Genomic DNA, 23,981 nt, shown 5'->3' with positions numbered 1-23,981 from the left:
TTCTTCTACTCTTTATCATCTCTTCCATTCTCTTTGACAGGCTGTTGTCCGGGAATGCATACTACTGCACCATGTCTGGAAGCAACTGGCTTGTGCAGGATCCTTGAAATCAGGACAATGTTCTTCAGCATCTGCCACAACACTCTTTCCCAACTTTAAAGAAGTCTAGAAACCACCAAACACTTTTATAACCATAGCCAACAGCCAGTAGAAATCAATTAACAATAAACCGGGCAGTAGTTGATGATCATTTTAAATAATGCTGGTGGACGGGTAGGGGGGTGGAATGGGGGGTGCGGTGGGGGTGGGTGGGTGTAATGCCTTCCTGCTCCTAAGTGCATATTGAGCTGTGTGTGTTTAAGAGACCTGCTGGTTGGATTGTTGAGCACTGAACTGGCAGCACTGCCGTTAAATTTGTGTTATGCGTATTTGTCTACTCTGCATACTTCCAGCAGATACTTCCTGCATGTGCACTAACGCCCATGCCAAAATGGCATGCTGTGTGGCTTGCACCAGAAATGGTAGTTGTGCCAAAAACATGGGCATTAAGGAACTCTGCAGCTATCTTCTTAACAGGTTAATACTCAAGAACTATTGAAAAGTGACCAATTTTCTGTGTACCATTTAGTTCAGATTCCCAGTAGTTTCAGGCCCAAAGTTCTTAGCGGTTCTCACTGCTGTGATGTTACTTTGTACTTTTCCTTAGCTGGCTTCTCAACGTTGAATAACATATGTAAAAATTGGGGCAGAGAAGTTTTATTGCTGTTCTCCGAAAACGCTGCAGAATAAAAATTCAACATAGTGACGTTCATTTAATGGTTGTAAAACAGGCACAACAATAACAAATTTGGCACGGAAGGCCCTTGCAGCTGCCTGAAACGAGCACTGGCCTCTTCTAAGTTTGGAAAGGAGGTTACTGCAGCCACGTCAAGACTCATCGACAGAGTTTCTGGAGAGCCCAAGACTTGCAGCAGCGATTTTCCACCTCCTGCCCCTGGGTGGGCTTCTTGGTACAGACTGGATTCCTGCCAGCAATTTGCCAAAATAATTAAAGTGGGAGTGACCCCGGAAATTCACCAAGGTCAGTCCATGGCAAAGCGAAACCAATGGAAATAAAAATCAGGAGAGATGTACATGAAGCTGCTGGTTTGCCATCACCAGTTTTACACTATCACATGGAGGCAGCGCCCACCCGGCTAATTAACCCAAACCCCAGCTTTCAGGAAAAGCTGAAGATTTTAGGTAAAAAACCTTTATTGAAGGCACTGAAAATCAAACAAAAAAGGCCTATCAATGGACCAAATTACTCATTATTGTGAAATATGTCATCTTTGAATTTTAAATTTTGTTTCTTGCCTTATTTTGAAAGGACAAATTTCAATTACTGAGAATAAAATAGTAGCTGGATCAAAGTGCAGAGAGCGTTTTGAGTGATTTGTAGCAACCTGGTGATGAACTTGTACAACCACAAGATGATGACCGCAAAACCCACTTTAAATAGAGCTGTAGGAATTTATAATGAGTTAAAGTTGACACAAAAAATGTAAGAAGGCATGACTACAGTAAGTCAAGTTGTACAGATAGGATGTGTGCACAGACAAAAGACTTAATATATTACAGATAAATGTCGGTTCAGGCAGTGATGAGTGGAGATCTGCACACCTTTGTAAATATGCTTATGTGAAACTCCTGTGACCTTACAGAAAACAAGGCAGAACCAATAGTGCAATGCAACGCTTCCACTCTGTATTGCTCTAAGCAGGTAGAAGTCTCAGCATAACATTGTCATTAGATTGTGAATACAACACCTGAAGCACTCACACATCATTTAAATGTTATCTATTCTTTTTATCCCAAATTGCTGGATGTTTTCCTGAAGGTACAATCAAATAATTGTGGTGGCTGCTTGTTCCAGTAGAAGAGGCTGTCTTAAAGTATGAAGGTTCCAAATACCCATTACTTTGACTTACAGCTGGTTTTTGTTAAGATGCCACTTAAGAGAATCATGGGGGTGGTTTCCCCTCATCGGGCAGGCGTGGCGGGCAGGCCGGGGAGCGGCCACACAATGGTCCACCGCCTGCGATTGGGCCCTGACTGCAATTTCATGCTGGCTGGCCAATTAACGGGCAGTCAGTGTGACCTGGAGGAAAAGGAAAGGAGAAGGCAAAAAACACAGCCCCTTTCTCACCAGGCTGTCCATGATCGATTCATCCAAAGATAATATCAGTAAACTTGGCCCCAAATACCCATTCACCCACAGTTCCACATCTTACTTCCGCTTTTACTAATCATCACAGCATCCATTTAGCTGCAATTAAAAAAAGCCACTACCAAATTTATCAATCAAACCATGCCATATAACATGCAGACATAAACTAATTACACTTATGCATTCCCTAGTGCTTGTCCTTTGTGTGCCTTTGCCTGGTCCAATGCTCCAGTGCAGTGCTAACCCCAGTGGATACAGCTTAGCCTGTGGTAGACTGCTGACTTTCACAAGGGACAACTGCAGATGGTACAGGATGATCTCGCAAAACTCTAACTTTAGTAGGCCCGGCTACATGCTGCACTATCTCAGCAAGTGCAGCAACAGACTGGGCTGGCTGCCTGAAGGTCACAGGCAGAGTGACAAAGATGGGGTTGTGAATGCTGTCATCATCAGAGAGGACAACAGGCTTGTGCTCAAGGAGCGACTGCAACTCCCCCTGCGGTGGTGCCTCGGTAATCCTAGTAATGTGTTGGAGGTCACCCTGTAAGGCCATTTGACTCTCTTAGGCAGTCCCTCGAGATCAAGGATGACTTGCTTCCACTCCGATACGATGGATTTGCAATGGCTGATAAGTTCAATGCATGATCTGCAGACTCTGCCACATGCAGGGTGGTGTTTCAAGGGTCAGGTAGATGAGTTGTTAGGACGTTTGTGCGCTCTCTCTGACACCTCGACTTTGCCTCTGCATGATCCTGTGTTCGGTCCCTTCCTGAATAAACCTCAATTTTTGACGTACACAAGCCCCGGGAGTCAGAGGGGATGTTTGACCGCTCCTGGGGTGCATTGAGGGCATCCCTAAACACTGGTGTCCATTGCATGAGAGCTTGCATGTGAGCAAACTGAGCTTACACTGCAGCACCCAGGTAATTTCTTACAGTGTTGTTACTGCAACTGGAGGAAATCTTCAAAAGCTTGTTCACAACACTGCCACTGCCACTGCCATAGCATGCAGAGAAGAATGCCCTTGCATTTATATCATATGGCCAAGTCTTTTTGCCAGCAATTAATTCCCTTTTACGAGCAGTCACAGATGTTATATTACACAAAGGAAGGCTGTACAGCCAACAATGGAATCACTGATTAGCTCATTTGCCTTTTTCTGCGTAGTGTTAAGGAAATCTTAAAGTTCTTTCATGATTAGTTTTTTCCAAGCACCTTACACTGATGTACAGACTTCCTCCCTTAGGGGTAGCTTTGCAAATTTGTCCTTCTGGGACTGTGCTTGCTCACTGGGATGTAACTAAACGCCCGATGTTCATTTCTGGCTGGGTGAAATTCCATACCTGAACATATGCCTGAACTTATAAATACTTCCCTGTAAATCCTTTCTTCTTAAATGTCTATGTCTGCAACTCATTAAACTGTTACCTCCTGAGTCTCCTAAAGATCTACCCTGGATCCCATCCTCTTCGCTGCCCATATGGTCCCTCTTAGCAACATCATCCACTCATATGGGAACCGTTTCCACATATATGCTGACGGCACATGGCTCTACCTCTCTCCCACCTATCTCAACCCTCTGTGTTGTCGCTCTAACCCACCCCACAGATCTCAATACTAAACTTGGATTACAACACTGAGCCTCCACAAGTGAAGTTCAGCTTATTCCCTCATTCTTGCATTCCACACCATAGCCACAATCAGTGGCAAGAATAGAGGTTGTATTACACTGCCCCCCCACAGTTTTTGGACCCATAGGTTAAGTCCTCCTCTCTGCCCTGCTCCAAACCAGGAACTACACCTGATACCCTCCCATCCCACATAGTGTATGTCTGACAGCATCATTAAACTTTGAAAGAATGAATGCTTCACTCACATAGTGCAAATTTTCACGTCAACTTTAAATATATGAGCTGACTTTCTTGGATATATATATTTCAATTAGTAGGTTAACCATTTCACAGCAAGAGGAAATCATTCAACAATTTTGAAGAAACCCTAGCTCAATGCGTAGCATGACATTAAGAAAACTGGAGGTGGCTTCAGAATGGCGAAGACTGGAGTTGCTGTGGGTCTGGTAAATAGTATTTGAAGAAGAATGGGGGTTGTGGCCAGTAGCTGATTATTATTTCTTTAGGTAGTGAAGGCTTTACTTTGAGCTTGCAGCTGCTATAGGAACACAGTTGTTCTTCCTGGAGCAAATTGAGTTTCTCATTTTAGTTTTCACTCTGTGCTGCAAAGCTATATAAAAGTCCAATCGTACTGTGAGCAAGTTGACCCTTATAACAAATTTCATTGTTGGGTGGAGGTGTCCAGCTTTGCATCCTTTTCAAAAACATTTTAATTTCCATTATTAATCATGCCCTGCCTTCATTTGGGGAGACAGTGGTGTAATGGTAATGTTATTGGACTAGTGATCCAGCGGCCCAGGCTAATTCTCTGGGGATATGGGTTCAAATCCCACCATGGCAGTTGGTGGAATTTGAATTCAGTTAATAAATCTGGGATATAAAGCTAGGTTTAGTGATGGTGACCATGAAAATATCATCAATTGTTGTCAGAGCCCATCTGGTTAACTAATGTCCTTTTGGGAAGGAAATCTGCCATCCTTACCTGGTCTGGCCTACATGTGAATCCAGACCCACAGTAATGTGGCTGACTCTTAACTTTGCTTAGCAAGCCATTCAGTTCAAGGGCAATTTGGGATGGGCAACAAATGCTGGCCTTGCCAGTGACACCCACATACCCTGAAAGAATAAAGAAAAAAACCACATTTCTCTCAGATGTAGCATTAGTGACATTTTCCACCTGAAGCTTGATTTAACTCCAATTAAGACTAAGCAGCATCCAGTTAAGATGAAGCAGACGAAGGCCTTTATAAGCTAAAGTCATGGTTATATTTTAGTCTTGCAACTTCAGTTCCGCTCTCGTGACCAAGCTATTCTAGAAACAATACCAACGGCTCCGTTTTCTTTGCAATCACAAATTGTTCGAATGTATCATTATGCTTGGCCTGTACTTTTCCAGGATGCGGATATGTTTACAACATGTCCAAACTATGTTTGATTTTCAACTCATTTTACACCCTGCAATGTGGATATACTCACTTGAAAATCTACAAAGCGGGGACGTTCATTTCTGAACCAAATTACCGCATCCCAGTTATGATGGACATTGATTGATGATGTTTTAGATCTTTCATAATTCTCTAATTGGAGAAGGGGAAAATTTGAAAATAAATTAACACTAGCACAAATTAACTTCTATCTACGTTGATACAGGAGCATCATTTATCTTCCAACTAATAATATTTTCTTCTTTTTCTGCCAATTTTCTCCCTTTCCTCTCCTATGACATTATTGGCCCATTGCTGAGTCACACTTCCACAAACACCCAGTTAGCCCCTTTGCATTTTGTCTATTTTGGCAGTGAGACTGCAAGGCTCTTCGACTGCAAAGGGAATGGCAGCTGAGCCCATTCCTACCCCTGTCAGACATAGAGACAGGTGAGTTTCCAGCAAGGATCATTCAAGAACAAAACACAGATTGCTCAGGTCAAACTCCCATTATACTCAACTTGAGATTCTTAAAAGGAAATCCCTTAAGCTTACACTGACACTCTTAGCACAATAGAGTTTTTGGGAAAATCCCTTAATTGAAACAGAGCATTGCACAAAGCAGTGATATCATGGCAGGCCAGCCTTGTGGGATCTCCCAAGGTAAAATCTTATCACTTACTTATGCCAAGTTTCAGGATGATATTAGGCCTGGCAAATATAGGGCAGGAAATTGCACATGCCAATAAAGCCTTGAAGGGCTGCAGCAATAAAGGGATGTTGTGACTTATAGGGGGAAAATAATTATTTCAATTTTGACACAGTCTGCATGCAGCAAAATAAGTTACTGGCAAAGCCTGAGAGAAGGTCAAGTAAACATAGCAATCTGTGCTAATATGCAGCAAGAACATACAGGCTTGGGCTGACAAGTGCCAGGTAACATATGTTCCACACAAGTGCCAGGCAATGACCATCTCCTTTAAAGAGAATCTAACTATCTTCCCCTCACATTCAGTGGCATTGCCATTGCTGAATTCCCCGTTATAAACATCCTGGAGGTTACATTGACCAGAAACTGATCTGGACCCACCATATAAATACTGTGGCTACAAATGCAGGTCAGAGGTTGGGAATTTTGAGGGGAGTAACTCACCTGCTGACTCCCCAAAGCCTGCCCACCAACCACAAAGCACAAGTCAGGGGTGTGATGGAATACTCTCCACTTGCCTGGATGAGTGCAGCTCCAACAACACTCAAGAAACTCAACACCATCCAGGACAAAGCAGACTGCTTAATTGACACCCCATTCCCCAACTTAAATGTTCACTCCCCCCATCACCAATGCACTTTGGCAGCAATGTGTACTCTATACAAGATGCACTGCAGCAAATTGCCAATGCTCCATTGACAGCACCTTCCAAATCTACGACCTCTACCACCTAAAAGAACAAGGGCAGCAGACACATGGGAACACCACCAACTGCAAGTTACCCTCCAAACCAACTCCACCCTTTCTTGGAACTATGTCACTATTCCTTCACTGTCGCTGAGTCAAAATCCTGGAACTCCTTTCCTAACAGCACTGTGGGTGTTTCTACACCACATGGACTGCAGCGGTTCAAGAAGGCAGCTCACCACCACCTTCTCAAGGGCAATTAGAGATGGGCAACAAATGCTGACCTTACCAGTGACGCCCACATCCCATGAAAGAATTAATTCAATTCATACACATTTTGATTTTAATGTATTACAAATAATTTTTAAATATCATTTTGATTATATTTTTCCCCTGAGATTAGATGGGCCACCAAGACTGATCAAAGGTTTACCAGCTCCGATTTTAACCTAAATTAGCTCTTGAGGTCAGAAAGCCAAAGCCCTCCCTGCTGTCCATTGGGCTCTCCCTTGTTAACTGTTTGGTTTTCAATAATATTTAGCCAGTTTCCTATAATTGTAAGCCTTCCCCATAACAATTTCTCCCAAGAATTAGCACCCTGGCCCAACCTGGTACCAATCCTCCACCACGCCAACCTCAATCAATTCCCAAGGTCTCCTTGTGACTAAGTTACAAGAACTGGGCATAGTACATAAGGTGTAGTTTAAATAATATACTATACAGTTTGAGCCTGATTTCCTTTGGCTTGTACTAAACTGCTACACTTTGTTGTGCTTTGTTGATTGCTGTTCTACATCTTAAGCACTGAGTTGGGGGTTCCCTGGTCTTGGTTGCTGCCAGTAAGTTTTCTGGACTGAGATTAATGGAATGTTTTTTATTTGCAGAGCGCATGAACTCCACATGAAGCAACTGGAACTTGCAGGTTTCCATCTAGGTGGATTTAAAGAATGCTATTCACATGTTTCCACACTTCAGACACCAAAGTAACCAAAAGAGAATTAGAGAAGGGAAGTATTGATTACTAAGGCTGGAAAGTTGGAGTGATTCTCTTTGTCCAGCATCAGATCAACAGAATAAAACAATAATCAAAGCATTTTGGAAAGTGCTTGCTGCACTATGGAGTTACCATGGTTACAATGTTATTTTTAATTTGTTTTAATAACATTGCAAAAGATTACATTTTATTCCAGTGATGTAACTGTCTATAGCTTAAAGCAAAAGGTAACTAAAGTAGTGAAGTGTGAAGCTTTAAAAATAGGTTTTCATTGTTTTGTTGGCAGATCGACCGAGGCAGTTTGGGGAGATTCCGTGATGTTTGAAATTGTTTCCATAGCTCTGCGTTTTAAAAGACGACTCAAGTTAACGGCAACCTTCTAGGGTAAAATCAAATCCTCATAAAATGGAAGCATTTTTCTGCAAGCGCTTGTTTCAACGGATCAAGAAAACAGCCAGTCAAAATATTTGTACGACTTAAACGTGCATTTTGTCCTTGGTCACAGGAATGTTGTTTTGGATATGTAAGCATGCAAATATGCCACATAAAGTAATTGCTTTCTAATAGCAAACATCTGTTTTTAAACAAGATTTATGACAAGGTTATCCCAAATAGAATAAATAAAGCTATGCATATTTGAGTTTGAAAACTGAATTCTGTATGTTAATTAGCAGTACAGTAGACACAAATAGATATTTAGTGCATGGAGGCTCTTGCATGTATACCATTCCTAATTAAAACCAACCTCAAGATGCAATTAGACAACGCCATTCCAGCATCCTGTTTTGAAATTGGTTGGGTGGCGTAGACTTCCTTTTTCATTCATTCAGTGTTAATTTTTCCTAATACTCTCTTCTCCTCTCCTGAGGCATTAACTCATGTCAAAAATGAGGGGAAATGTAGCAATCCTGTACCCCCAGCATGGAGCCTTGCTAGGTGGTCATTCACATTGGAGATATGGCATCAACACTGTAGCACCAATCGCCATCCTACAGTCCTATCCGGCAAGGCTTGTGGGGAGACTGTAGCATTGTGGCAAAACAAAATTGGTCCATGGTTGCCAACAGCCCTCTAGGATCTCAACTGAATGGCTATTCTTTGCCTTGACAGTAGAAAGCTGCTTGATCTTGGATCGTTGCAATTCCACACTCTGTTAAACCTCAGGGCTCACCTAATCCATAGTGGTAGAGTATTTCCAGCTCTATCCTGATGTGGTCTGCCACCACTATTTGAACTTTGCACTCTTTAGGAGTGATCCTGGCATCTGACAAAGGCAAAGTGTGGTCTCGTGGCTGCATTAAAATCAGGATCAGACACAATTAGGAACCCGACACAATTTTAACTAAGAATCATAACAGCCCCACCAAATGTTGGACCTATCAGTAGCAGCAAAGCCTAGCAGCGGGGGAATCTGAGACCAAAACTGGCCCAGAAAAATTAGTTCATTTTCCTTCTTTTTGTATTGTTGTGGGAATAGGAGGAGGCGTGCTTCCCTGCGCCTCATCTGAAACCCTGGGCCTCTTGTGACCCTCCACTTTGCATCCCCAGCAGAACTCTCCTGCTCCCAGAAATTCCATACACGTCTAAGGAGCAACCAGCACTTCTAGAATTGCTGAAATTAATTTTACCCATTTTTGGGAAATTTTATCATGCCACACTTGATAATATGCCTTTTATTATTTCTAGTAACACTCAATCTAAACTCCAAGAGGTTGTTTTGGAACTAACTATAGCTTTTTTGTGAAAAGTAGGTTTAGTTGTACTGCTATTTTACAACTTGTCTGAACTTCATTTGGAGTTCAAGTAAAGTTTTATCATGTGTGTTTTGGGAAACAGGGTTGTGGTTTCATGAATTTACAAATAAAGAGACTCAGAGTTAATCAGCCTGTCTCTGCATGATTACTTTGTCAAGTAACAAAAGCAGCAATTTTAACTAAGAGTTTTTATGGATGTCTAATGCCTCAGATATAGCTCCTCCCTATCTGCTGACAGTTCAAATCCAAACAGACTGGCAGCAGAAGGAGGTAGAAACCTAATAAAAGATGAACTCCTGTTTTGTCCAACAGTAGCAAAATACCAGCATGTACATACTTAGTAAGCCTGCTTCATTTTTTTATCAGTGACAATCAGGATGAAAAATGTACATACTGTACTTGCAGGTACCTGAAATACTCACTGAACACTGTTATATCATGGTATTCTTACATTTTGTGAGAAAAATGCATGAAAAAGAATTTGCGAATTTACTAATTGGAGTTCATAAACTACAACCATGGGCAGAAGATAACCCAGGCCCTTGCAGTGGGAAACATTGTGGCCAGGCCCACTTAATCCCGGGAGAGGCCGCATATCAGTCTCCCGGAGGAGGCAAAGCCTTCCATGATTACATCAGAGGAGGGAATGGAGTCATGCCAGTTTATGGAGGTATTTAAATTAGGCTGATTAATGAGTCAATTCACACCAATTAGCACAGAGCCCAAAGGAATTTAGTGGTGGCTCAGGGATTAAATAGGAGCCGCAAGACCTTTCCGAGCCTCCTGAAGGCCAGCAGCCTAACAGGGGCAGAAGGGTCCCTCACTGTCAGGCACTGTGTGCCTGATCGAGAGACCCAGCATCAGGAAGGGAGCAGCTGCTGAAATACAGCCCCTGCTCTTAACTTTGATTCCCTGTTTTAATATGCCTTTAAGGGATATCAGCATGACATTGGGAGAAGGGAAATGTGTCCTGTGATCCAGTCTTAATTTCACTTTTGCTTAGAGCAGGGCGCACACACACACACACAGTTCTGATGCCTTCAAGCTTTATACCTATGTTCTCATGTGCCTAAGCTTAATAAATGAACCCACAATGAGTTTACCTGATCCCTTATGAGTGATTGGTGCCCTGTGTCTTATACAGTAAATAAGGTCAACGACTTATATAATTGTTAGAACATGACATGGTGATCAGCAATGGCCAGGCAGGTGGCAGCAAGATTAAGTACAGGTACGAACGACATGGCAATCAGCCTTAGATCATGCTACATGAGATGAGATGACCCTTGACGTTTTTGGTCCGATAGCAATGAAATCACAGCATCGGAGATTGTTGAGAATCAGTGTGCTGACTGCAAAGAAAAGCTTTGAAGACACAGCACAAGCTAGTTCTGAAATAAAAAGCTGACAAACAGACTGATCCCTTGTGGTGAGATTGCAGCGCGTAGCCTGTCAGCTGAGTGAATGGGACAGCGTATCGAGAGGTCCAGCACTGGATTAGCTCAGTCGGGAAAGACGAGTGACCTGTGTGTGGGCCAGATCGATAATGAGCAAGGGAGAGTCCAACAAAAGAGAAACAAAGAACAAAATACGTCATAAAAATCAGGCCCGGTTGCAATTTTAATGTGCAGTTTCGTGAGGTGCTAAACAATAAACTGACTAAAAATCAAAGACGCCATTACTCCATGATGCGTGCTCACCACAATCGATCTTCATGGGCAGAGCTTCAGAACAGCGCACAAAAGCAGCTATAGTGACAATCATCCCAGATACTACAGAAGAAGGAATGTCAAAGGGATATAATGAGAACGTTCACAAAATTCCCCAGTTTCAATTGGGATGCAGCTGACCTACTATCCGAATTCAAAATGTTTAAATGGCGTACAGAGCTATGGTTACCTGATTCAGTTGTGTCTGAACCAGACAAGCAAGCCATAAAAATTCACCTAGCAATTGGGAATGAATGTCTACACAGGCTGAACATGTCAGGATTAACAGCAGAAGAGTTAAAGGATCCCCAAAAGATATGGACTACATTGAATACCGGTTCAGAATCAGGTTAAATTTTCTGTATTCATCGGCTACAGTTCATGTCATTTTGACAACATCCTACAGAATCCATAGATCATTTCACCAGCAAATGCAGAGAAAAGGGTATGTTACGTACTGTGATTTTTTTCAGATGCATAGCTACTGGATAGAATTGTTGAGTTGGCGAACACATCAGCTCCCATGGAAGCATTCTAGAAAGATCTGTTAGACAAGCCCAAAACGTATAGCATCGGAGAGTTATTCAAGGATGGAGGTAAGTACAAAGTGATCCTCACAGGTCGAAAAAGCTTACAGGTCCTAAGTACAACCCCAATTGTTGACGCACTTACCAGAACACCTAAACCTAGCAAGACATGTGGAAGGTGTGGCCTTCTACATGCACCAAAGAAATGCCCAGCTTTTCATCAATTCTGCAAGGTATGTGGCAGAAAGGGCCATTGGCAGTGGCAGTGCACTAGAGCAAAGGCTGATGCAACTACAAAGAGCTGTGCACTGATCCTACCAGGCCGTACATAATGGGTGCCTTCAAGCAATAAGAATGACTATCCAATATCCCATCAGGAACATATACATGAGGTGATCAACAAACCAGAAAATGACAATGATGTGCATGATGGGATGAAGAGTGGTGAATACATGTTTCACACCGTCAGTCTCGTGGAAAACATAGATGTCCAAAGTGGTTTCCAAGGTTGCAAGTCTGCCAATTGATCCACCACGTAAGTGCAGCATCCAAATACAAGACAAATTGAAGGTCAAAATGGACAAAAGGGAGAAAGACAGAAGTATTAGAAAAATACAATAGCTCACAGATTAGTGTAGTTCAGTTACATGTGTCATAAAGAAGGACAAATCATTGAGAGTATGCCTCAATCCATGATGTTTAAACGTAGCTTTGAAATGTTGTCCTTACAAAAAGCTCACATTAGAAGAGTTAAATTTGAGATTTGCTGGTGCAAAAATCTTCTCAAAGCTTGATGCCAAGCATGGTTACTAGTCAGTACATCTCGTGCAGATGTCCCAAGAGCTTACTACATTTTGTATCCCATTTGGATGGTACTGTTTTAATGGCTTCCTTTCAGGCTATCTGTTGGCCAGGATCTCTTTCAAGCTTACATGGACCGCATTATATGCATTGTGCCAGGATGCATCCGTGTTGCAGATGACATAGCTGTTGTGGGAAGAACAAAGGAAGAACATGACAACAATCTGCATAGCAGCTCATAATGAAGGATTAGTGTTCAACTGTCTGAACACATGGATCAGACCCATTTCTTTGGTTCCATTTATTCCAGTGCTGGCACATGTCCTGATACAAGTAAATTAGAGGATATTAAGGCCATGCCAACTCCTCAAGATAAAGATGATCTTCTAAGATCTCTAGGTGTCTTTCATTTCTTGTCTCCATATGTTTCCAATTTCACTCAAAATTCTTCATTGCTAAGGGAATTGCTGAGAAAGGATGTGCCTTTCCTGTGACACGAAGACCACTAATACCTCTCCGAAACACTGAAACATCATTATCAGGAGCAACGACATTGCAATTTTACGATCCTATGGAGACAACTATCCTGAAGACAGATGCCTCACAGAAAATCTTGGAACATGCACACTACAAAAAGGCAAAACCGATTGCATTTGCTTCAAAATCTCTGTCCAAAATGCAACCCAAACACTCCAACATCATGCAGGAAACATTAATTTTAGTGTTTGGAATCATGCGTTTTCATACCTATCGATTTGGCAAGATTTGTGGTAGTGATTGACCACAAGCCTCTGGAGATGGTTTAGCAAAAACCATTGACCAGTGCACCGCCAAGATTGCAACATCTCTTGATAAAGATTCTAATCTGTCAGGTTAGGTACAAGCCAAATAACTTGATGATCACTTAGCAGATTGCCTAACCCAGCAAAAACAGAAGATATACCCTTAGATCTACAAGTTGACTTTATTGACATTGAACTTGAAGGTGTTCTCCAAATTGATCTGGTACATTTTGCACAATGCAAATGCCAGCAGCTACAAGAAGAAATGGCAAAAGATTCAACACTACAGAAACTGTGGAAAACCATCACTGAAGGATGGCTTAATCCAATTCAACATGTCCAAGAACACGTGAAAACATTTTGGCCTATCAGGGCGAGCTAGGCATCTCCCGGGGGAGTTATTTTTAAAGACAGGCATGTCATCATACCGGAATCTTTGCGACCTGGTGTTCTTCAACAACTTCGTCACTCCCACATAGGCATAGATAAAACAAGAAGACTGGCAAGAGAGACAGTCTGCTGGCCGGGTATGAACAATGACATTGAAGTCATCATCAAGAAGTGCGAGGTGTGGCAAGAGCACAAAGCACCATTAATTCCATATTAAGTTCCCAGCCATCCTTGGTGCAGAATCGCACCTGACCTCTTTCATGTCCAGCACTGACTTCATCATCATCGATTACTTTACCAAGTACCCCGTTATTTGACAATTGCACAATACGTCCAGCACAATTGTCTCATATACTCTAAGTGTACCAACTGGGCACCATCCAGAACAAAGCAGCCCACTTGATTGGCATTCCATCCACCACCGCCAACATCCACTCCCTCCACCACCAACGCATGATGGCAGCAGTGTGTACCATCTACAAGATGCACTGCAGCAACTCACCAAGGCTCCTTTGACAACATCTTCCAAACGCATGACCTCTACCACTTAGAAGGACAATGGCAGCAGATACAAAGGAACACCACCACCTACAAGTTCCCCTCCAAGGCACACACATTCCTGACTTGGAAATATATCGCTGTTCCTTCACTATCGGTGGGTCAAAGTCCAACAATTTCCTCCCTAACAGCACTGTGGGTGTACCTATACCACATGGACTGAACTGGTTCAAGAAGGCAGCTCACCACAACCTTCTCAAGGGTAATTAAGGCAATAAAAATGCTGGCTTAGCCAGCGATGCCAACATCCCATGAAATAATTTTTTTAAAGTGCTATTTTCAGTTTATTTGGTGTGCCTAGAGAGATCATTATGGATAATGATCCACTATTTATTGTTAAGCCATTTCAAGATATGTGTGAGAAGTGGAAGTACTTCTCCTCATTACCCTAGATCTAATGGCCTACCTGAACGAAAGATTCATACAATGAAATCCCTAATTCTCAAATGTAGACAGACCAAGCAAAATCTACACATTGAAATGTTACATCTGAGAGCAACATCTTTAAGTTTAACTATTCCATCACCAGCAGAGCTCATGTTTGCAGACCAATGTGTACCAATTTACCTATTCTTACCCATTCTATTCTCTCAGCAGTTAGAGAGCAGCTTTTAAAACTACAAGAGAAAATGACCAAAGTGCAAGATAAAAACACAGGTACAGAATTACCAAGTTTACAGTTGGGCCAGCAAGTTTACATCCAGGATCCCACAGAAGGTACATGACAACCTGTTGAGGTGACAAGGTTTGGCTCGGAACCAAGGTCCTATGAAATCATTACACACAAAGGTGCAACAGTGAGGTGCAACCGAGGACAAATCAGATCCATTCCAGCTCCTCAGCCACTGTGCAGCCCTATTGCATCGAGGACAAGATCCCAAATCCAACCAGGAACAGCATCCAAGAATGACAATCCCACAATTCACTGTGAGCAATTAAAGAAACCTCCAGACAAGGTTACCATTACAAGGTCTGGCTAGCCAGCAACTACCTTTACGTTTTAGTGACTTATAGATTCATCAGTTCTATGCACTTAAGTAATGGTAACTAAACATGCACATGTATTGTAAAGTTATACTTCTTTGGAAGAGGGGGAAAGTATCTTTAAAAAGAAAGGGGGATGTTGTAATATGCCTTTAAGGGATATGAGCATAGCATCATTAGAAGGGAAATGTGTCATGTGATCCAGTCTTAGTTTCACTTTTGTTTAGAGTGGAGCACACACATGCAGCTGTGATGCCTTCAAGCTTTATACCTGTGTATAAATGTTCTCATGTGCCTAGTCTTAATAAACGAACCCACAATGTGTTTACCCGATCCCTTATGTGTGATTGGTGCCTTGTGTCTTTTACAGCAAATATGCTCAAGGAAAGCCAAATGCTGGCCAGTCAAGGACCTCCCCCATGGAAGTGATGTAGTCTTCCCATCGGTTCGCCAACCAGTGGGTGAGACCCATGCAGGAACATTAAATCCAGCCACATGAGTCTTGCACGAAAACCTGCAGGCTTATATCATTTGCTATTATAGACACAGTGGAGACAGTGAGGTAGTTGCCACACCTTGGGTGGAATTGTGTCGTTGCATCAAATATCCTGACGGTGGGACTGGAAGTGTGCTGGACTTCAGCTCGGAGGTCAGGCAGCGGGCAACACACGTTTATGTGGCGGCCAGCCAATTAAATATTCATTGTGGAGGCTCCCAGTCAATCGTGTGGCAAGGGCAGGCAGGAGATCAACGACATCGCCGTTACCCCATGCCGATGTCAGAGGTTTGGGCACCATATTTAAATGGCACCCAGACAGGCATACACTCCCTACAATCCAGGAACACCAGTCTGGCTGTGTGAGTGGAGGCTTTGAAATTAAAACTGCTCCTGCAAACTGCCAATCTGACTCCCCTGGAAATCTGTAACTGCTGCTGCAACCACCTGCAGGTTTTGGGTAAGGTCTCAGTGCAGAGAATGTGCGGCCCCATGGTTAAGCGATGCTTCCCTGCAGGTTTTCCTCCAGGCCATCCGGGAACAGCGTAAGGTCCTGTTTCCCAGTGATGGCATCAGGAGACTCTCCCGCCTGACCAAGGCAGCCTGAACGGAGATTGCAATGGAGGTTTTCAACTATGTGTCCGCAAGCGAAACTGGGTCCAATGCCGCACTTTGTGCACTCTGCAAGGGTAAGTGGCACGATGTAGTCACTGCAAGGTGGCACTCATGGTGGCATCAAACAACGTAAATGTGTGAATGGAGAGGTATGCAGGCAGGAGTTTGGGTTCTGGGCTTCAGCATTAGATGGAACATATGGACTGAACGATGTATGGGAGACCGTTCATGCTGTGAAAGTTATACCGGTTGCAGGAGAGTATTGTGTGTAACAATTACCAGGGAGCTGACACCAGCTGTTGTAGGCCTGCATGCTCTTAAAGGGGTTTGCTCTCCATAAAATGATTCTCAATCCTTCTTTGAAACTTTGTTGAAAACATTGAGTGGTCAGGGGGGAACCTCTCCACTGATTGGAGTCATACCTGGCTAAAAGGAAAATGGTTGTAGCTGTTAGAGGCCAATTATCTCAGTCTTGCTGCAGGAGTTCCTCAGGGTAATGTCCTAGGCCCAACCATCTTCAGTTGCTTCAACAATGATCTTCCCTCCATCATAAGGTCAGAATGGGGATGTTTGTAGATTCGAGACTCCTCAGATACTGAAGGAATCTGTGTCAATATGCAGCAAGACCTGAACAATATTCAGGCTTGGGCTGATAAGTAGCAAATAACATTCATGCCACATGGGTACCAGGTGTTATGAACACGTATCTCCAAGAACTCTATGTCCTTTCAAAATTGGAAGGACATTGAATTATTTGGATACTTTCTTGGGAACTGACCTGTTTTTTTTTCAAAAGATTGTAAGTTCACTTTGGCCTGTGAGCAAACCTTTTCTAAGTAGTCACATGACTTCTACTAAATGACCCAGCAAGGCACTTGAGAAGATAATAACTATTTGTTTACTTGAACTTTAATCGCAGGCTGTGAGGCCCTGGTGATTTTCTGGAAACCATCTGACTGGGATGAGTATCTGTTTTGAATTTATTTTTTGGACTCGGTTTGGGAATAAACCAAAAAGGTGGAAGTGGCCCAACTTTCTCTCTCCCTGCTTTGACTGAAATTTAGTGTAGGTTATCAGTTTCCAGCGAAAAATCCTCATCTCAGTATAACTTGTCCGTATTTGGAAACTTGAGAAGCTGAGATGAGAGTGGGAGATCCCAAGGGCATTCATCCTGTTCTGTTCTCCTCCACACCAAGCTACTTTGGAAAGATCTTCCAGACAACTGATGTGACCAGTGATCCATTTCACACACAGGAAGACCAGATCAACAGCGTCAAAACCCTTCAAACTTTATCTTTTTTCATAAAGTTTTCCCATTGGCCAAAAGGTGTTTTTCCCTTAAGTGCCAACCTCTGCAGAGGCCCTCTTTGTTTTGTTTTATGTGTGTGTGTGTGTGTGTGTGTGTGTGTGTTGAAATATAAAGAGGTATATAGTTACACTTCCGGATTACAAATTGTATGTTAACCAAATTCTGCAACTTGCTTTTTTAAAAATAAGTTTCATTTCAAAATAATACAATCATTCTAAATTTATTGAAAGAAACCTGGTTAAAGTTTCTTTTATTCTGGGTCTAACAACAGCAAAAGTAAACAATTGGCCATTTTGGTGAGTGAATTAAACATTTACACTAATGGTGCGACCTGTGGAGTAGTGGGGCTAGATAAGCTGCACTCTGCCCATTCCAGTCGTAACATAGGCACGGACTGTCTCCAACAAGAGAGAATCTAACTATCTCCCCTTGGCATTCAATGGTATTACCATCGCTGAATCCCCCACTATCAACATCCTGGGGGTAACCATTGACCAGAAACTGAACTCGACCAACCACATAAATACTGTGGCTACAAGAGCAGGTAGAGTCTTGGAATTCTGCAGACAGTAACTGACTCCTTAAAGCCTGTCCACCATCTACAAGTCAGGAGTGTGATGGAATACTCTCCACTTGCCTGGATGAGTGCAACTCCAACAACATTCAAGAAGCTCAATACCATCCAGAACAGAAGCATCCCACTTGTTTGGCACTCCATCCACCACCTTCAGCATCCAGTCCCTCCACCACCAATGCACAGTGGTAGCAGTGTGTACCATCAACATGATGCACTGCAGCAGCTCAGCAAGGCTCCTTCGACAGAACCTTTCAAACCCATGACCTCTATCACCTAGAAGGTCAAGGGCAGCAGATGCATGGGAACACCACCACCTGCAAGTTCCCCTCCAAGTCACACACCATCCTGACTTAGAATTATATCACTGTTCCTTCACTGTCGCTGGGTGAAAATCCTGGCACCCCGCCTCTAACAGCACTGTCGTTGTACCTTCACCACATGGACTGCAGCAGTTCAAGAAGGCAGTTTACCACTATCTTCTCAAGGGCAATTACGAATGGGCAGTAAATGCTGGCCTAGCCAGCAATGCCCACATCTTGTGAATGAATTTTTTAAAAAAATAACATCAGGGAGCATTTGAAGATGGGTGGCAGTGGTCCTGATCTCCGCACGTTGACCACTACAGAGGAGGGGGCTGTGGAACTTGCAGCGAGAAAGGCAGCACTCAGTTACAGATGAAGAGGCTGGAGTTTCAGAGGGAGGATGTCTCCAAACTGGTGTTGATAACAGGACATACAGGGGACACGCGTGTTTCAGTGATAGGAAAAGCTAATTCTTTGTGTTCTCCACTGCAGTTCCTTGCAGTCAGGAGACACATCACACACAGTCTGCAGTAAACCAGGCGTCATCTCTGAGGATGATGACACAGAACATTCAGAGGGCGCACCATCACATCATACCCCGTTGCCTGAGATGACCTTGGCAGACGTCCTCTGGTGGTACAAAGCTTAGAGAGCTCCTGGTGGGCACCCTCCACCAGCACAGAGACAGTCGCCTCAGCAGAATGCCTTCGCGGTTATGCTTGGGGTCATAATCTGGTGAACACATCACAGACACGTCGCAGCAGCTGACGGAGGATGTGACAACCGAGTATGCTGACAGTCAGAGGACTGTTGGAGGCCAGGCCCATGCTGGGCCCCTTGCTGATGACGAGCCTCTGGGAACAACCACAAGAAACCTGCTTGAGTTGCAGAGACAAGCAGAGGAACATCTAGCAGAGATGTCAGAAGTTATGTGCAGCCTTGAGTAAACGGCAGAGCAGCCCATCCAAGCCATGAGTTCTGTCATGGCTCTGGCATGTGAATACACGGCTTCCTCCTTGGAAAGGCTGGTGACAACCATGGGGAACCAGGTCTAGCAGAACACTCAGTGGCTGTCAGATTTTCACTCGAGCCTGCATGTTGTTACTCTGGCCGTGGACTCAATACAACGTTGGCTGGGCAAGAGGAAGACGAGGCACCTCAACCTCCCTCCAGGTTCCCTTCTCCTCCTGGAGACAGGGAGGTGCCATCGCACACTGACACAGAGGAGGAGCGCCAGGAATCCGCCTCAGGGGTGTCACCTTAGGGCGCGCTGCCATTAGTGTGGGGTGGTCAGTGTGGGGTGGTCAGCGTGAAGAGGTCACGTGGTTAGTGGAGGGTGGTCAGTGGAGAGTTGATAGTCAGGGGAGTGGTCAGTAGGGGGCTTCAGGACGGTAGTCGGGGGGTAGTCCATGCTGGATGTAGTTGGGGGGTAGCAGGCTGTAGTCAGGGGGGCGGGGGGGGCAGTCTGGGGGTGGGGAGGGCAATCGGGCATCCCATGGGGGTTGTGGGGTACCTCTGAAATGGCCCAGCAAGCTACTCAGTTGTAAAAAACCGCTACAAAGTCACAGAAAAGGAATAAAACCGCACGATCCACCTGGCATCGACCTAGGCACCAGAAACAACAACAGCAATCTCAGCCGTGTCAACCCTGCAAAGTCCTCACTGGGGACTAGTGCCAAAACTAGGAGAGCTGTCTCACAGACTATTCAAGCAACAGCCTGGCATAGTCATTCTTATGGAATCATATTTTACAGATCATGTCCCAGACACCAGCATTACCATCCATGGGTATGTCCTGTCCCACCGGGAGGACAGGCACAGCAGAGGTGGCAGCACAGTGGTATATGGTCGGGAGAGGGTTGCCCTGGGAATCCTCAACATCGACTCCTAGCCCCATGAAGTCTCAGGGCATCAGCTCAAACATAGGCAAGGAAACCGCCTGCTGATTACCACATACCGCCCTCCCTCAGCTGATGAATCAGTATTCCTCCTTATTGAATACAACTTGGAGGAAGCACTGAGGGTGGCAAGGGCACAGAATGTACTCTGGATGGGGGACTTCAATGTCCATCACAAAGAGTGGCTTGGTAGCACCATTACTGACTGAGCTGGCCAGTCCTAAATGACATAGCTGCTAGGCTGGGTCTGTGGCAGGTGGTGAGGGAACCAACAAGAGGGAAAAACATACTAGATCTCATCCTCACCAACCTGCCTGCCACAGATACATTGGTCCATGACAGTGTCGGTAGGAGTGACCACCGCACAGTCATTGTGCAGACGAAGTTCCGCCTTCACATTGAGGATACCCTCCATCGTGTTGTGTGGCACTACCACCATTTCGAACAGATCTAGCAACTCAAGGCTGGGCATCCATGAGGTGCTGTGGGCCATCAGCAGCAGCAGGATTGTCCTCGAACACAATCTGTATCCTCATGGTCTGGCATATCCCCCACTCTACCATTACCATCAAGCCAGGGGATCAACACTGGTTCAATGAAATTTGCAGGAGAGCATGCCAGGAGCAGCACCAGGCATACCTAAAAATGAGGTGTCAACCTGCTAAAGCTATAACACAGGACTACATGCGTGCCAAACAGCATAAGCAGCAAGTGATAGACACAGCTAAGCGATCCCACAACCAACGATCAGATCTAAGCTCTGCAGTCCTGCCACATCTAGTCGTGAATGGCGGTGGACAATTAAACAACTCACAGGAGTAGGAGGCTCCACAAATATCTCCATCCTCAGTGATGGAGGAGTCCAGAACATCAGTGCAAAAGATAAGGCTGAAGCATCTTCTACAATCTTCAGCCAAAAGTGCCAAGTAGATGATCCATCTCGGCCTCCTTCGGAGATCACCAGCATCACAGATGCCAGGTTCACTCCACATAATACCAAGAAACGGCTGAAGGCAAAGGCTATGGGCCCTGACAACATTCTGGCAATAGTACTGAAGGCTTGTGCTCCAGAACTTGCTGTGCCCCTAGCCAAGCTGTTCCAGTACAGCTACAACACTGGCATCTACCCAGCAATGTGGAAAATTCCCAGGTATGTCCTGTACATAAAAAGCAGGACAAATCCAACCTGGCCAATTACCGCCCATCAGTCTACTCTCCATCATCAGTAATGTAATGGAAGGGGTCATCAACAGTGCTATCAAGCGACACTTGCTTACCAATAATCTGCTCTCTGATGCCCGGTTTGTGTTCCGCCAGGGTCACTCAGCTCCTGAACTAATTACAGCCTTGCTTCAAACATGGACAAAACAGCTGATCTCCCCAGGTCAGGTGAGAGTGACTATGCTTGACGTCAAGGCTGCATTTGACTGAGTGTGGCATCAAGGAGCCCTAGTAAAACTGGAGTCAATGGGAATCAGGGGGAAAACTCTCCCCTGGTTGGAGTCAAATCTAGCACAAAGGAAGATGGTTGTGGTTGTTGGAGGTCAGTCATCTCAGCTCCAGGACATTACTGCAGGAGTTCCTCAGGGTAGTGTCCTCGGCCCAACCATCTTCAGCTGCTTCATCAATGACTTTCCTTCCATCATAAGGTCAGAAGTGGGGATGTTTCCTGATAATTGAACAATGTTCAGAACCATTCGTGACTCCTCAGATACTGAAGCAGTTCATGTCCAAATGTAGCAAGACCTGGACAATATCCAGGCTTGGGCTGACAAGTGGCAAGTAACATTCACGCCACACAACCATCAGGCAATGACCATCTCCAACAAGAGAGAATCCAACCATCACCCCTTGACATTCAATGGCATTACCATCACTGAATCCCCCACTATCAACAACCTGGGGGTTACCATTGGTCAGAAACTGAACTGGACTAGCCATATAAATACTGTGGCTACAAGAGCATGTCAGAGGCTAGGAATCATATGACGAGTAACCCACCTCCTGACTTCCCAAAGCCTGTCCACCATCTCCAAGGCACGGGTCAGGAGTGTGATGGAATACTCTCCACTTGCCTGGATGAGTGCAGCTCCCACAACACTCAAGAACCTTGACACCATCCAGGACAAAGCAGCCCACTTGATTGGCATTCTATCCACCACTGCCAACATTCACTCCCTCCACCACCGATGCACAGCAGCAGCAGTGTGCACCATCTACAAGATGCACTGCAGGAATTCACCAAGGCTACTTCGACAGCACCTTCCAAACCCACGACCACCACCATCTAGAAGCACAAGGGCAGCAGATAGATGGGAACACCACCACCTGGAAGCCCACCTCCAAGTCACTCATCTTCCTGACTTGGGAATATATCGCCATTCCTTCACTGTCACTGGGTCAAAACCCGGGAACTCCCTTCCTAACAGCACTGTGGATGTACCTACATCACATGGACTGCAGCAGTTCAAGAAAGCAGCTCAGCACCACCTTCTCAAGAGCAATTAGGGATGAGCAATAAATGCTGGCCCAGCCAGCGAAGACCACATCCCATGAATGAATTTTAAAAAGTTAATAACTTAGCTGGAATCTTTTCAATCTTCCCCAACTGAACAGAAAACCTCTGCAGTTTCCAGGTCTTCCACATACGAACAAGGAGTAGGCCATTCTGCCCCACAAGCCTGCTGCACCATTTAATAAGATCATGGCTGATCTGATAGCAACCTCAGATCTGCATCCCACCTGCCTCCAAAAGCTATCACCCTCTTGCTTACCAAGAATCTATCCACCTCTGCCTTAAAAATATTCAAAGACTCTGCTTCCACCATCTTTTCAGGAAAAGAGTTCCAAAGACTCACCACCTTCTGAGAGAAAAAGATTTGCCTCATTTGCATTTTAAATAGTTGACCTCTTATTTTTAAACAGTGACCCCTGGTTCTAAGTTCTCCCACAAGAGGAAATATCCTCTCCATATCCATCCTGTCAAGATCACTCAGGATCTTATATGTTTCAATCAAGTCGCCTGTTACTCTTCTAAACTCCCGCGGACACAAGCCTTACCTGTCCAACCTTTCCTCATACGACAAACGGCCCATTCCAGGTATTAGTCTGGTAAACCTTCTCTGAGCTGCTTCCAATGCATTTACTTTCTTCCTTAAATAAGGTGACCAGTACCGTACGCATACACTCCAAAATAGCACATTGTTGCCAGCTATTATTTTTCATTATCATTCTTACTTGTAAGAGATGCTTTCAGTAAGAACACAGAGGTTAAGTAAAACAGTTAAGAAGTACAAAAATGGTAAGAAAACTTACAACCAATCTATTTCAAGAAAGTTTGTGTTATTAATTACTTGTAATGACAGGACTTGTCCACTATAAAACTATAACATTCTTCTAATATATGACGGAAACATTTCCACAGTGGTGTGTTTTCTGAAGTTTTAAATGGTTGGGCAGTATTGTGTTACTACTGGGATGGGAGGAGTGTGCAAATGATCAAACCCCACTTCTCTGCAGGTCCTACCATTAATTTAAGCGTTTAATTCTCTCACCTGGTCAATTGTTTACCTATACTTCTAGTACCCAGAAGAAAAGAGACTCTGACCAGGCTTCTTTCAAAAAA

At 44.2% G+C, this 23,981-nt stretch overlaps 1 long non-coding RNA gene across 1 annotated transcript in view; it reads left to right on the top strand.

The window, feature by feature from the left end:
* The window catches only part of LOC144696586 (uncharacterized), a 28,577-nt gene extending 19,100 nt beyond the window's left edge, over nt 1-9,477 (top strand). The window contains exons 2-3 of the long non-coding RNA XR_013580205.1: nt 7,545-7,700; nt 7,941-9,477. This is a non-coding gene — a long non-coding RNA (uncharacterized LOC144696586). The remainder of the gene's footprint in view (nt 1-7,544; nt 7,701-7,940) is intronic.
* Nucleotides 9,478-23,981: the final 14,504 nt, after the last annotated feature.

Source organism: Cetorhinus maximus, chromosome 22 (genome assembly GCF_964194155.1).
Source record: "Cetorhinus maximus chromosome 22, sCetMax3.hap1.1, whole genome shotgun sequence".
NCBI lineage: Eukaryota > Metazoa > Chordata > Chondrichthyes > Lamniformes > Cetorhinidae > Cetorhinus > Cetorhinus maximus.
The sequence above is the reverse complement of the archived record's forward strand: the minus strand, read 5'-3'. Positions and strand labels throughout refer to the sequence as shown.